The following is a 14,548-nucleotide window of genomic DNA, read 5'->3' on the forward strand; positions in this document are numbered from 1 at the left end:
CACCTTTATGCTGAGAGAGACATTCTCTGACTGTAGAGTTTATAGTCTTACTGGGAAAGCCAGACATTAAAGAAGGAATTGGGAGTTCTATGAAAGGGGAAATACTGTGTTCTCCTGTAGAAAGGGGATTGAGGAGCCTTCAAAGGTTTATCAGAGGACGTATAATATGAAAGGGGCACCTAGGTGGCTCCATTGGCTAAGCGTCCAACTCTTGATCTCAGCCCTGGTCTTGATCTCAGGTTGTGAGTTCAAACGCTGAATTGGGCTCCATGTTAGGCATGGAGCCAGATATGGGAGAAGTCAAATAGCAATATATCGGCCATACCAGTTTTGGAATCCACTAGAAGAGCTGTTTTGTTATCTTGGTAAATTTGCACAAGATTGAGGAATGTGGTGTTTTACTTCAGTCAGTTTTTCGGGTCTGATCAGTGCCGATATCCCACTCCCCTCTGAATTAGCAATTCAAGCTGCTAAAAGTGCATTATTTGGTGTTTATTGCCTTAGAGGTCTGCATTGCACAGTGCAGCCTCCAAGCCAGACAAGGATGACAAAGGTTCCTAAGCCTTAGGACAATTACTGGGAAGCAGAATCAGAAGGTGGCAGTTTAGAGGCCTTGGGGTTCTGTGCTTGCATCTTGTGAAAGAGAAGGGGAAATTACCCAAAACATATCACTGAAACATCACAGCTATTAGAACATTGATTTTTTTTAAAATGATTTGTATGCCTTGTACAATTTTAGAGCACAGTAAATTTTATTTTCTATGTCCCTTAAAAAATGATATCTTTTCATTAAGGGGCCTTGTAACCATCATTTTAATTGCTGCATGATTCCTCAGATAAATATACCATAATTTGTTAAATCTTCTGCCTTTGGATATCTTGGTTTTATGTTTGTTGTCTACACAAACATAAAATTGGATAATTTTAAGGTTTGGAATATTTCCTTTGTTTAGCCCTATAGGACTCCTGTCAGAGGACAGTCTACAGTCTAGCAGGACTGGAAAGAATGGATCAAAAAGCATGGTCATTTTATGCATTTTGCTAAATATTACCCATCTTGCTTTCAAAAAAGGTGTTCGAAGTTTTGGCTGTCTCACCTGGCTGCTGACAAAGAATGTAACTGAAAACACATTTCAGTAGGAGAAAAGGAGTCCTTGGAACTTTCAAAGTTGTCTTCTAGTGAGATTACAAACCTGGTTGTGTTAGGTCACTGGGGGTTATGCTGATGCTCTGTACTTATTTATCTGCTTGTAGCTTGTGCTTTTAAGATTACATCTTTAAGTGGATGTTCTCTCTTTCTACCCACTCAGTCTTTTATCTCTAAGGTTTCTGTTTTAACTTCTTGCATTGGTTTTAGGCTTTGTCTAAAACCAATTTATATTGAATATCCATCCTGTCTCCTTTGGAATTTTTAATATTTAATTAAAATTTTGTTTCATTTCTTTTACCAAGATGTACCTTTTTCTTATTCTTTTTTCATTTCTTTGTACCTTTTTCTTTTTTCAGTTTGTTTGTACTTTTTTCTTCTGTAGTGTTTTTTTTTTTAAGATTTCATTTATTTATTTAGGAGAGACACAGCGAGAGAGAGGCAGAGACACAGGCAGAGGGAGAAGCAGGCTCCATGCAGGGAGCCTGACATGGGACTCGATTCTGGGACTCAGATCTCGCCCTGAGCCAAAGGCAGATGCTCATCTGCTGAGCCACCAGGCATCCCTAATTTCACTTTTTTATTTCCAGTTTGTATGCCTTTCTTACCCTCTTGATCCTGGGACCCCAGGACCACACCCTGGGCTGAAGGCAGATGCTCAACCACTGAGCCACCCAGGCATTTTCTCTTTTTTGACTCTTAATGCAGTTGAAGTTACTCTTTACTTTTACCCTCAGTTTCTACTCCATTTTAGGGTTGTATTTGTGTCTCCTTGCTCTTCTGTTTCTTTCTAGTTTGTGTTTAGAGCAGCGCCAGAAAAAATAATAGTTCTCTAAGGAAGAAGTATAGAGAGGACCTAGTGTGCTTACAAGCAAACTTTGAGGCCACCATTGGCTTTAAACTCTCCCTAATAATCCTAACTTCTGTGCAGTGCTTCTCTCCAAAACTCTCACCTCTTGGACCCTCCCCCAACCCCAGTCCACAAATGGCCTCCAAGATGGAGGAGTCTGCCCCCACCCCCACCCCCAACTCAAAATTTCTTGACTAAATAGCTGGAAGCCCAGTACTAGGGCTTTGCAACACCTCTTGCGGACCTAATTTCCCAAAGATGGACAGCTGCTAGGCATATCCTTGGGCCCTAAAGGTGGAAAAGACGGAGTATGCTTTCTTGGGGAGAGGTGTGGATGAGTCTGGGTGTCCACTTGTGTATTATAAGAAACCTCCATACTCAAGAATGAGCAGAGGGCTGGAAGAGGAGTTTGATCCTGAGCCAGAGATGATTCTCCTGTCTCCATGTTCTGGTATGGAACTCGGGCCTGAGAATAACAAACTGGAATGTGGCATTTGATGGCCTCAGGAAGGTATATTTGTAGCAGTTTGCTAGGTTTTGTAAAAGCTTTTAAAAATATTTTTAAGGTATTAATTATTTTAGAGAAAGCAGGAGGAAAAAGCAGAGGAGGAGGGGCAAACAGACTCTGCTGAGCACAGAGCCTGACTCAGGGCTGGAGCCAAAACCAAGAGCCTAGAGTTGCTTAACAGACTGAGCCACCCAGGAGCCACTAGGTTTTGTCATTTTTAAATGTTTAGATGGGGGCAACTGGGTGGCTCAGTCGATTAAGCATCTGCTTTCAGCTCAGGTTATGATTTAAGCATCCTGGGGTAGAGTCCCACAATGGGCTCCCTGTTCAGCAGGGAGTCTGCTGCCCCTCACCCCAACACCTGCATGCTTTCTCTCAAAGAAGTAAAAATCTATTTTTTTTAAGATTTAATTTTTTATTCATAAGAGAGAGAGAGAGGCAGAGACCCAGGAAGAGGGAGAAGCAGGCTCCATGCAGGGAGCCCGATGTGGGACTTGATCCCGGGACTTCAGGATCACACCCTGGGCCAAAGGCAGAGGCTTAACCATAGAGCCACCCAGCTGTCCCAAGTAAATATTTTTAAAAACATTTTTAAGAGGGATGCCTTTATTTATTAGGGCCCTTCCAAGGCTCAGAGGTTAAGTGTCTGCCTTTGGCTCAAGTTGTGATCCCAGGGTCCTGCATCCCGCATCGGGCTCCCTATTCTGTGTCTCTTATGAATAAATAAGTAAAATCTCTTTAAAAAATTTTTTAAAAAAGATTTTTATTTATTTAACAGAGCACACCTATGAGTGGTGGGAGGGGCAGAGGGAGAGAGAGAAGCAGACTCCCTGCATTGCAGGGGAGCAGAGGGCTGGAGCAGGGAGCCCAACTTGGGGCTCGATCCCAGGACCCTGGGATCATGACCTGAACCAAAGCCAGATGCTTAACCAACTGAGCCTTGGAAGGGCCCTAATAAATAAAGTCTTTAAAGAAGATAAATGTTCAGGTAGGATATATGGACCTCCATTTCTACTCTTGCTGTAGAGTTAGAGGTGAACCATTCTGATTTATTTCAGTCTGGGAGCTTTTGAAGGGTTGTGTTTGGAGGAGTGTCCCGGTCAAAACTATACTCAAAGACCTCGGTGGTGATTTTTTTTTTTTTTTTAAGATTTTACTACAGAGTGCATGCTTGTACACTCAAGCAAGCAAAGGAACAGAGAGAAAGGGACAAGCAGGCTCAGTGCTGAGCCCAGAGCCTAGCTTGGGGCTCAACCTCACAACTCCACAGCCTTCAGATCACTACTAAGCCAAACCAAGAGTTGGGCGCTCAACCTACTGAGCCACCCAGGCACCCATGTGGTAAATGCTTTAAGAATGGAATTAAATGAGAGATGCCTGGGGGCATCTGCCTTTGGCTCAGGACATGATCCTGGGGTTGTGGGATGGAATCCCATATCTGGCTCCCCACAGGGAGCCTGCTTTTCCCTCTGCCCATGTCTCTGCCTCTTTATGGCTTTCATGAATAAATAAATCTTTAAAAAAAAAAAAAAAAAAAAAGAGGGCAGCCCCGGTGGCGCAGCGGTTTAGCGCCGCCTGCAGCCCGGGGCGAGATCCTGGAGACCTGGGATCGAGTCCCACATGGGGCTTCCTGCGTGGAGCCTGCTTCTCCCTCTGCCTGTGTGACACTCTGCCTCTCTCTCCCTCTGTATCTCAATAAATAAATAAAATCTTTAAAAAAAAAAAAGTGGAATTAAATGAGAAGATATTAGGATAAAGAAGGAGGTAGTAAAAACAGGAAGAAGACCCCATAAAAAAATACAAATTAAATACAGAAAGATTATTTTTACCTTTGTAAGAGGTAATATACACCGATACACACCTTGGACTTCTACAGTGTTACATTACATGTCAATTATGCCTCGAAATTTTTTTTCATGTGAACTGTTAAATGTTCAACACAGGAACAGCAGAATGCTTCAAGGTATTGCACTATGGAGCATTCTCATTTGCTGGAGTAGAGTTAACTGTGGGCTGGATTCTTCATACAGTCCTTACTTTTAAGGTTTCCACTGTGAAGGCAAAGGCCAGGCTTCTCAGTGTAAGCTGATGGTTTCCAGATTCAGGAAAGTTTTTTGAGGAGCCAACAGATTTGTTACACCTGCCACCCCAAGGTTAAAGGAATATTCTTGTCCATGTGTCAGAGCCACAGATTTTATCAGCTTAAGTTCTTCAAAGGAAATACAAAACCCTAGCCCTTGACTGGTAAGCAGACTTCTTACCCCAGTGTTTCCAGTCTTTTTTTTTTTTTTTTTTTTTAAGATTTTATTTATTCATGAGAGACACACAGAGAAGCAGAGACACAGGCAGAGGAAGAAGCAGGCTCCGCAGGGAACCTGATACGGAACTCGATCCCGGGACTCCAGGATCAGGCCCTGGGCCAAAGGCAGGCGCTAAACTGCTGAGCCACCCAGAGATCCCTCCAGTCTTTATTAAGATAACTGCATGACTTTTCCTTCCCTGTTTCTCTTACTCATTTTGGTTTTACACAGAATTGATTTTTTTAATCATCAGAGCTAAGATGTAGCAAAAAAATGACTATCACTTGAAGCTTATCTCCATCTGCTGTTTGCCACTTTAGTCATGATGACACCCCAATTCTAGTAGAAATTTTATTTTTAAAGATTTATTTATTCATGAGATGCAGAGAGAGAAGCAGGCTCCCTGCAGGGAGCCTGATCCTGGGACCTGATCCCAGAATTCCAGGATCTCCCCCTGGGCCGAAGGCAGGGACTCAATTGCTGAGCCACCCAGGCGTCCCTCTAGCAAAAAGTTTAAGGATTCACCCTCCTAATAAGCACAGGAGGGAATTGCTGATATACTGAACAGTTAGGACAATAGCAGTAGGTCACCGTATTTAAACTTTTGAGATAATAGTATAATTCAGAAGTGGAAACCCTTGTGAAATGTTTTTTTTTTTTTTTTTAGTTTTGTACCAAGATGATTAATCCTTCATAGTTGTTGCATATTGTAAGGTTTAAAGAGAATAAGCAAGAGAACTCCATAATAAATTTGAAACATGAAAGACTATACTGTAACTTGTATAGGCACAAATTGAAGTTTTAAGCAAGTCTAGATGACCAACACCCCCCCTGCCCTCCCCAGTATTCATCAGAACTACTTTAAGTAGACCAACATCTAAGTAAGCAGCATTTCTGGGGCCCCTGGCTGGCTCAGTCAGGATAGCAGGTGACTCTTGATCTCAGGGTCACGTGTTTGAGCCCCACATTGGGTGTAGGGATTACTAAATAAGCAACACTTTTATCTACTCCAGAGCTTTTAGAATAAATCTGTTATAATTTGAACAGTCATGGGTACTATAAAGAGAGTGTGTATCACTTCTCTGAAATTTCTTGCCCGCCTTCATGATTTTAGTCTTTTTTTTTTCCAGTGGGTGAATGATTTCCTTAAAAGTCTGAACTAGATTCTGAGTACAGTTCATATGGTAAAAGCTGGCCTGTCCCATCCCCACTTAATAATGAGATCAGCAGTTGTCTTTTTTATTAATTCTGACATGCTATCCAAACAAAATTTGGACTTGCAAATAAAAGAGGCAAAGTTTCAAGTCTTCCTATTTTGTGGAAGGAGGGATAACCAAAATGGCTTTAGCTGTAACGCTTAACAATAGCCTGTAATGGAGATAATATTGGCAGCCTACCACCTCATCTGTGTGGGGACAGGCCATAAAGAAGGTCTTAGAAGCTGTGGTCTCCAGGATGTACCAGTTGGTGGGCCAGATACTCCAGTGAGTAGGGTGTGCAGTCAAGGTGACATGGATGTGCCAGGTAGCCAGGCCGGCTGTCTGCGCTGACTCAGGCCTTGGAACCAATAGGCTGCTTGAGGTTCCAGCAGCAGCACCACCCCCCTCCTTGAAGGTCAAAGGCCTCACAGATTTGCTTGGCTTAGAAAGAAAAAAATTTGGTTACAGAATTTTCTGTTATAAAGTTACTTCTGCTAGGCTTTGTGCTTATTTAAACTCCTTGGGCTTACAGCTCTTCTACCACTAAGAAATGGAAACACACTTGCATGTGAATTACAGAGAAAGCTGCAAAGCTAGTGAAATTAAAAACATTAATATAGCCATATGCACAATGTTGGTCTTCTGGAATTGAATAGTGGTTCACAGCATGATTATGAACAGGCTGTCTAGAATTATGCCTGCCTTTGGGAGAGACCTAATTCTCACGGGGCATTTCTCTCTTCACATCAACTTAGAAACCTTCTCTCAGTGTGCCAAGACAGAAGCAGCTCGGATACTGAGGAGGAGACCCTACAAGATGCTTCTAGTAGGCTTTTTCCCTCATCTTCTCCAAATTTAAAACAAAATTCAATAGTTCCCAAGAACATGTGGATTCCCCCCAGATCCACTCTGAAAAATTATGAACTCCGCAAGCAAACTGTTAAGAAAGTAACACAGCAGCAATTGGATGCAGGAGGTGAATCTCAAAAGCAAGAATCTTGCTGCCTCATCCAGGTCGATGGGGGTGTGGTGCTGCCCACTCCAGCCCCAGGGCCTCTCTTACCTCTGTCAGGGCCTTAGGACCAGAAGAATCTGTGTTGCAAGCAGAGCCAGGGTACACCAGGGGCAGAAAGCTCATGGGTCTTCAACAACATTCATCATCATCCTCTGTTCGTGCTTCCAGTGATACCAGATTTGAGCATGGCTGCCTGGCAGTAGGTCTCTCCAGACACGGATAGGGCTCTGCTGGGAAGAAAGATAACTATGTCAAACTCTCTGCCATCCAAGAATTTATAGTCTCATTAGGGAAATTTTAATTTAAAAAATTGCATGGGCTCAAGAGACAGACAAAACAAGTTTAAAAATTAATTCCAGGCAATAGAAATTTTTAAGAGACCATAAGTGCTTCCCCCCGTCTCATTACACTTCCCCATCCAGCCTGTCTGAACTGGCAATTCTCTGTATTGTACTCCTTCCCTCTGCCTTCACCCACAGGCTGCTCCCATAAGACCCTTCAAGACCCTCTCCCAATTATCACCTGGAAATGCCTTCCACTTAGCAGCTAGCGTCCCCTCCTCCAGGAAGCTGTCCCTGATGCCGAAGACCTACAGCCCTGTTTACTCTCCTCAGCTCCAGGCTGGAGGCAGGCACTCAGTAATTGGAGGGTCACATTGGTGAGACCTGGAAAACTGGTGGTCCCTTAGAGACAGCAGGGTACTTGGTTGGAGCCTTTTTTTTTTTTTTTTTTTTTTTTTTTTGAGTAACCTCTACCCCCACATAAGAGTCAAACTCACAACCCTGAAGATCAAGAGTCACCTACTCTGACCCAGCCATGCTGTCTTGAGTTCAGGCTTGGCCCAACTTGGCAAGCTGCTGAGATGGCAGGTAATAGTCTATTAGTTCCAAAAGCCTGCTAGCTAAGTGGAGTCTAATAATTTTTTTTTTAATTTTTATTTATTTATGATAGTCACAGAGAGAGAGAGAGAGGCAGAGACGTAGGCAGAGGGAGAAGCAGGCTCCATGCACCGGGAGCCTGATGTGGGATTCGATCCTGGGTCTCCAGGATCGCGCCCTGGGCCAAAGGCAGGCGCCAAACCGCTGCGCCACCCAGGGATCCCGTGGAGTCTAATAATGATAAGCTATTGGTTTCCTAGACAAGCACTTTAAAAAAAGGTCCTGGGATCCCTGGGTGGCTCGGCGGTTTAGCACTGCCTTCAGCCCAGGGTGTGATCCTGGAGACCCGGGATCGAGTCCCAAGTCGGGGTCCCTGCATGGAGCCTGCTTCTCCCTCTGCCTGTGTCTCTGCCTCTCTCTGTGTCTCATGAATAAGTAAGTAAAACCTTAAAAAAATTTATTTATTTATTTATTTATTTATTTATTTATTTATTTATTTATTTATTTATTAAAAAGGTCCTGAAAATGGAGTGTCCATACTCTTACCTGCACTACCAACCTGATTTTTCTTAATATTCCACATGAAAAAAGAAATAAGTGGTGTTTTGGAAAGGGCTCAATTTTCTTGGGCAGTGACTTTGGGCCCGCCCCATGTGATCATACACTTTTTTCATGGCTTCCATGGGTCTTTGCCTTTCTCTCCTTCCTGCTTCCTTCCTTCCATCTCATGGAGCCAGAGCTAGAAATGAAAACAGCGTCACAGCAGAGCCTGTTGTCCGTTTTGTGTGCCAGAGAGGTGGTCATAGAGCATAGATTTTGACACCAGGGGAGGCTGGAAACCTTATTGGCTTCAGTCCTGCTGCTCTGAGAGCCCCCTCCTTCCTGTTTACATTTAATGGTGCTATTTCTTCATTCAATTATCTTAAGTGTATTTATTTTAACTTCTTTTAGATTGTTCTAGTAGCTTTACTTTAGGAATGAGTTCTACTTAAGTATGTAGATTGTACTTAAGTGGCATTGGACTTCCTCACTTGTATTATAAATTCTGCTCAAGAGATTTCTCCTTACTTGACTTGGTTTGTGAAGGTCTCCATTTGGTTGCCTCTGCCCAGGTTCTATTTTGGGTTCCCTAATTCTAGATAATTTTATATTTTACTGGATTAGCTTGGATTTTGCCATCCTGCGAATACAGGTCCCACATGTATGTGGACTCAGGATTTCAGTTTCCTGTTTCCAGTCTGGGAGGGCTGTCTTCTAGCTAAGAACGTGGGCTAACGGAAGGACATTCAGACTTCTGTTTGTGGATGGACAGCCAGATCCTGCTTCTCATTAAATGCCACGCTTGGGGGCGCCTGAGTGGCTCAGTCATTTAAGCGTCTGCTCAGGTCATTATCTCTGGGTCCTGCATCAGGCTCCCTGCTCTGTGATGAGTCTGCTTCTCCCTCCATCTGTGCCCCTCCTGCTTGTTCTCTCTCTCTCAAATAAAATCTTTTAAAGAAGAAATAAATACCAGGCTTGGCATTTTTAACCGTAGTCCCTACAGACTATGTATTCCTCTCCAGTCCTTGTATGGGCTATGCAACCTCAACTACTACTCTATGTATCTGATACTATGGAACCCCCCCTTCCTTGCCTTATAGACATGTATTAAAATATTTTATTTTTTTTAAAAAGATTTTATTTATTCATGATAGACACACAGAGAGAGAGGCATAGACACAGGCAGAGGGAAAAGCAGGCTCCATTCAGGGAGCCCCACGTGGAACTTGATCCTGGGTCTCCAGGATCCGGCCCTGGGCTCAAGGTGGCGCTAAACTGCTGAGTCACCCGGGCTGCCCTAAAATATTTTAAAACTCAAGTATTTTAAATATTCTAGCCAGCATTTTATGCATTAGGCACAGAAAGTAGTGTTTTCAAATATGCCCAGTCTACCATCTTTTTTTTTTTTAAGATTTTATTTATTTATTTATTCATGAAGGACAAAGAGAGACAGAGACAGAGACAGAGACAGAGACAGAGGGAGAAGAAGGCCCCATGCAGGGAGCCCGACGTGGGACTCGATCCCGGATCTCCAGGATCAGGCCCTGGACTGAAGGCAGCACTAAACTGCTGAGCCACCGTGGCTGCCCCCAGTCTACCATCTTGACCTAAATTTTTAACTAGAAGTTATTTTTAATAAAATACTGCTTTTTTATATTAATTTTTTTTAAGAGAGGGAGGATGGAAGGGGAGAGAGAGATAGAATCTTAAGCAGGCTCCACACCCAGCGCAGAGCCTGAAATGGTGCTCGATCTCACAACCCTGAAATCATGACCTGAGCAGAAATCAAGACTTGGACGCTTAACCAACTGAGCCACCCAGGTGCCCCTAATATTAATTTTTAAGTAATCTCTTTACTCACCTTTTATTTTTCTAGTAGGGTTAAGCTGGGTTGTTTTTTTCTTTTTTAGTTGTACAGTCATAAGCTCATAAATAATGACAGTTTTGCAACTTCCTTTCTATTAATTATACATTTTAATTCAGTCTTTGTCTAATTGCCTTGGTAGGAACTTCTAGAGCGATAGTCAGTAGTATTAGTACTATTAGCTCCTCTGATTTGATCAGAAATGCTTCTAGTGTTTTAGCATGAACCACATCCTGGCTTTGGTTTTGAGAAATATTTTCATTAAAATAAAGGAATACCTTTCATCTTCTTTTTTCATTTTCATTTTTTAAAGGATTTTATTTTTAAGTAATCTCTACGCAGTGTGGGGCTCAAACTCACAACAAGAGTCACACACTCTACTGACTCAGCCAGCCAGATGCCCCATTTTGGTTTTAGTTAAGAGGTTTATAAGGAGGAATGGGTGTACAAATTTTAACAAAGGCATTTTTATTTTTATTTTTATTAATATTTTATTTATTTATTCATGAGAGACACATGGAGAGGGGGGCAGAGACATAGGCAGAGGGAGAAGCAGGCTCCCTGCAAGGAGCCCGATGGTGGGACTCGATCCTGAATCCTGGGATCATGCTCTGAGCTGAAGGCAGACGCTCAACCACTGAGCCACTCAGGCGCCCCAACAAAGGCATTTTTTTTTTAAAGATTTTATTCATTTATTCATGAAAGACACACACAGAGAGAGAGAGAGAGAGGCAGAGACACAGGCTGAGGGAGAAGCAGGCTCCATGCAGGGAGCCCGATGTGGGACTCAATCCTGGTACTTCAGGATCACGCCCTGGGCTGAAGGGGGCGCTAAACCGCCACAGGGCTGCCCAAGGCATTTTTAATAGTAAAAGCAATCATGTTTCTCTCTTATAAAATATAAAATCAATTTATATTACTAAATCTCCTAATATGGAATCATCCTTGGATTCCTTGATTCCTGAAACAAACCTTATTTGGTTTTGGTGTTATTCTTTTAATGTACTGCTGGTTTGGTTTAATGTATACAATTTATATGTGGTTTTTGTGTGTATATGTATATTTAAATTGTTTTCAGCTCTTTCCAAGTAAAACTAGTCTGCGGTTTTGTCTTTATTAGGTTTTCAGATCAGTGATTTGTCAATTTTGTAAAATGAATTATTTCCTTTACTTCCCTGCTTTTGAGTAGTTCAAACAGCATCCCAAAGAATTCATTCGATTTTTAAAGATTCACATGTGAAATGATCTGGGACTAGATTAGGTGGGATGAATGGAGCCCCAGAGGGTCAGGAAAGTATTAGGAGTGGAAGGATGTGGCTGAAAGTAACCATAGAAGTCCTGAGGGTGCTGAGGAGAGAAGGGAAAAGAAGAGTTGAGGATGAAACTTTTTAAATTAAGGTTTGAATTTTAATTCCACTGGTGTTAACATATAGTATTGTATTAATTTCAGGTGTACAATATAGTGATTCAGCAGTTCCATACATTACTCAGCACTCACCTCCACAATCGCACCCCTAATCTCCATCATGCATTTCCCCTATCCCCCTACCCACCTCCCCTCTGGTAACCCGCAGTGTGTTCTCTCTCTCTCTCCCTCCCTCCTTCCCTCCCTATCTTCCCTTTCCCCTTTACTCCTCTCCCCCTTTTTCCCCCTTTGCACGTTTGTTTCTTACATGTGAGTGAAATCATATGGTATTTGTCTTTCTTTGACTTATTTCACTTAGCATAATACCTTCTAGATCCATCCATGTTGTTGTAAATTGCAAGATTTCATTCTTTTTTATGGCTGAGTAATATTCTATTGTGTATACATACCACATCTTTATCCATTCATCTTTTGATGGACACTTGGGCTGTTCCCGTAATTTGGCTATTGTAAATAGTGCTGCAATAAAATAGAGCTTAGTACTGCAATAAAATAAAAATAGAAGTGCATGTATCCCTTTGAATTTGTGTTTTTGTATTTTTTAGGTAAACAGTGCAATTATTGGATCTTAAGGTAGCTCTATTTTTAACTCTTTGAGGAACCTCCATACTGTTTTCCACCGTGGCAGCACCAGTTTGCATTCCCACCAACAGTGAGGGGGAGGGTTCTTATTTCTCCACATTCCACACATCCTCTCTAACATTTGTTTCTTGTGTTGTTGATTTTAGCCATTCTGAGAGGTGTGAGGTAATAACTCATTACAGTTTTGGTTTGCAATTCCTTGAGGGTAAGTGATGTTCAGCATCTTTTCATGTTTGTGTTGGCCAGAGGATGAAACCTTTTTTTTTTTTTTAAGACTTTATTTATTCATGAGAGACACAAAGAGAGAAGCAGAGACACCGGCAGAATGAGAAGCAGGCTCCTCGCAGGGAGCCTGATGTGGGACTCGGTCCCTAGACCTAGGATCACACTCTGGGCTGAAGGCAGATGCTCAACTGCTGAGCCACCCAGGCATCCAGAGGATGAAATCTTTTAAAAGAACTGGAAAAAAAAAAAAAAAAAAAAAGAAGAAGAAGCCTAAGGGAGAGACCAGGGTGGGGGATAGTGGTGGCGAGGGTGGCGACTACCTGGAGGACCCCTGAACCCCTCTGGCACTCCGTCTAACCTGCCTGCATCCTTGTTCACGCAGCGCCCTCAAGGCTGGCCTTAGGTGGTGCAAGGGGGCTGCTGCCATCTTCCCTGCTCCCTACTCCTTCCTCTGCCTCTGGAAGCTGGCAGCAGCTGGAGAAGGGAGCAGTGCCCGGGCTGTGAAGGGGGAAGGAGGCGATGATGGGGAAGGGGGTCCGGCCACTATGGATGACTAGGCATTCACCAAGGAGCTGCACCAGTGGGTCAAGCGGCTGAATGATTGGAGAATGATAATCAAGTAGGTCCCTTTTCCTTGGCAAAAAGGCTAAGGAAATTTTAACAAAAGACTCAAAAGTGCAGGAGGTTCATTTTCCTGTTATTCTGTGTGGAAATATGCATGGCCAATTCCATGATCTTTTTTTTTCTTTTTAAGATTTTATTTATTTATTCATGAAAGACACACAGAGAGAGAGAGAGAGAGGCAGAGACACAGGCAGAGGGAGAAGCAGGCTCCATGCTGGGAGCCGGATGCGGGACACAATCCCGGGACTCCAGGATCAGGCCCTGGGCTGAAGGTGGCGCTAAACCGCTGAGCCACCCAGACTGCCCCAATCCCATGATCCTATGGAACTCTTTAGAATTGGTAGACTATTGCCAGGTACAAACTATCTCTTCATGGGCGACTATGTGGACATAAGCTATACTCAGTAGAGGCTGTGACTGTCTTGTGGTCTTAACGGTGTGTGGCCTACAACGCACTGCAATATTGAGAAGAAACTGAAAGCCGACAAATTACCCAATTATATGGCTTCTACGATGAATGTCTATGAAAGTATGGAATTGGCCAAAGTGTGGAAATATTTTACAGATCTATTTGATTATCTTCCACTTACAGCTTTAGTAGATGGGCAGATATTTGGCATCCATGGTGGCCTCCTCATTTAGGGATGGAGATCCCTGAGTGGACTGGATCATATGAGAGCCTTGAATCATTCACAGGAAGTTCCACAGGAGGGCCTATTGTGTGATCTGTAGTGGTTAGATCCAGATGATCGTAGTTGGTGGGATATTTCACTACCTCGTCCTGGCTGTATATTTGGACATTTCTGAAACGTTTAGCCATGCCAGTGGTCTCACACTGGTTTCTCGAGCTCACCAACTTGTAACGGTGTCTGGATCAGAATGTGGTTACCGTTTTTAGGACACCCAGTTACTGTTATTGTTGTGGGATGCCAGCTGCTATTGTGGAATTAGATGACACTTTAAAATACTCATTCCCTCAGTTTGACCCAGCACTTCGTGGTAGAGAGCCTCATATTCCCAGTGTACCCCAAACTACTTCCTGTAAATTCCTCCTGGGAAATATCTGCCTTTGTATGAGAAAGTATATCGGCTTTAAAAACAAAGCCAAAAAAGCAACAGTAATCTATGTATTTCTTAACAAATGGGGATCTGTCTTGGCATTAAACTGTATCATGGACTAAAACGTGCCGTGCTAATGATGAGCATTTAGCACAATTTTCTTTTTTAAAGATTTTATTTTTCCATTCATGAGAGACAGAGAGAGAGAGAGAGAGGCAAGCTCCTGGTGAAGAGCCCCATGTGAGACTCGATCTCAGGACCGACCCTGGATCACTACCTGAGCCAAAGGCAGGTGCTCAACCACTGAGCCACCCAGGTGCCCCACATTTAG

General features: G+C 43.0%; 1 pseudogene; it reads left to right on the forward strand.

Moving 5' to 3' along the window:
• The first annotated feature begins 13,079 nt into the window (after positions 1-13,079).
• LOC140625817 (serine/threonine-protein phosphatase 2A catalytic subunit beta isoform pseudogene) lies at positions 13,080-14,339 on the forward strand (annotated as a pseudogene).
• Positions 14,340-14,548: the final 209 nt, after the last annotated feature.

This window comes from Canis lupus, chromosome 3 (assembly GCF_048164855.1).
Source record: "Canis lupus baileyi chromosome 3, mCanLup2.hap1, whole genome shotgun sequence".
In the NCBI taxonomy this organism is placed as follows: Eukaryota; Metazoa; Chordata; class Mammalia; order Carnivora; family Canidae; genus Canis; species Canis lupus.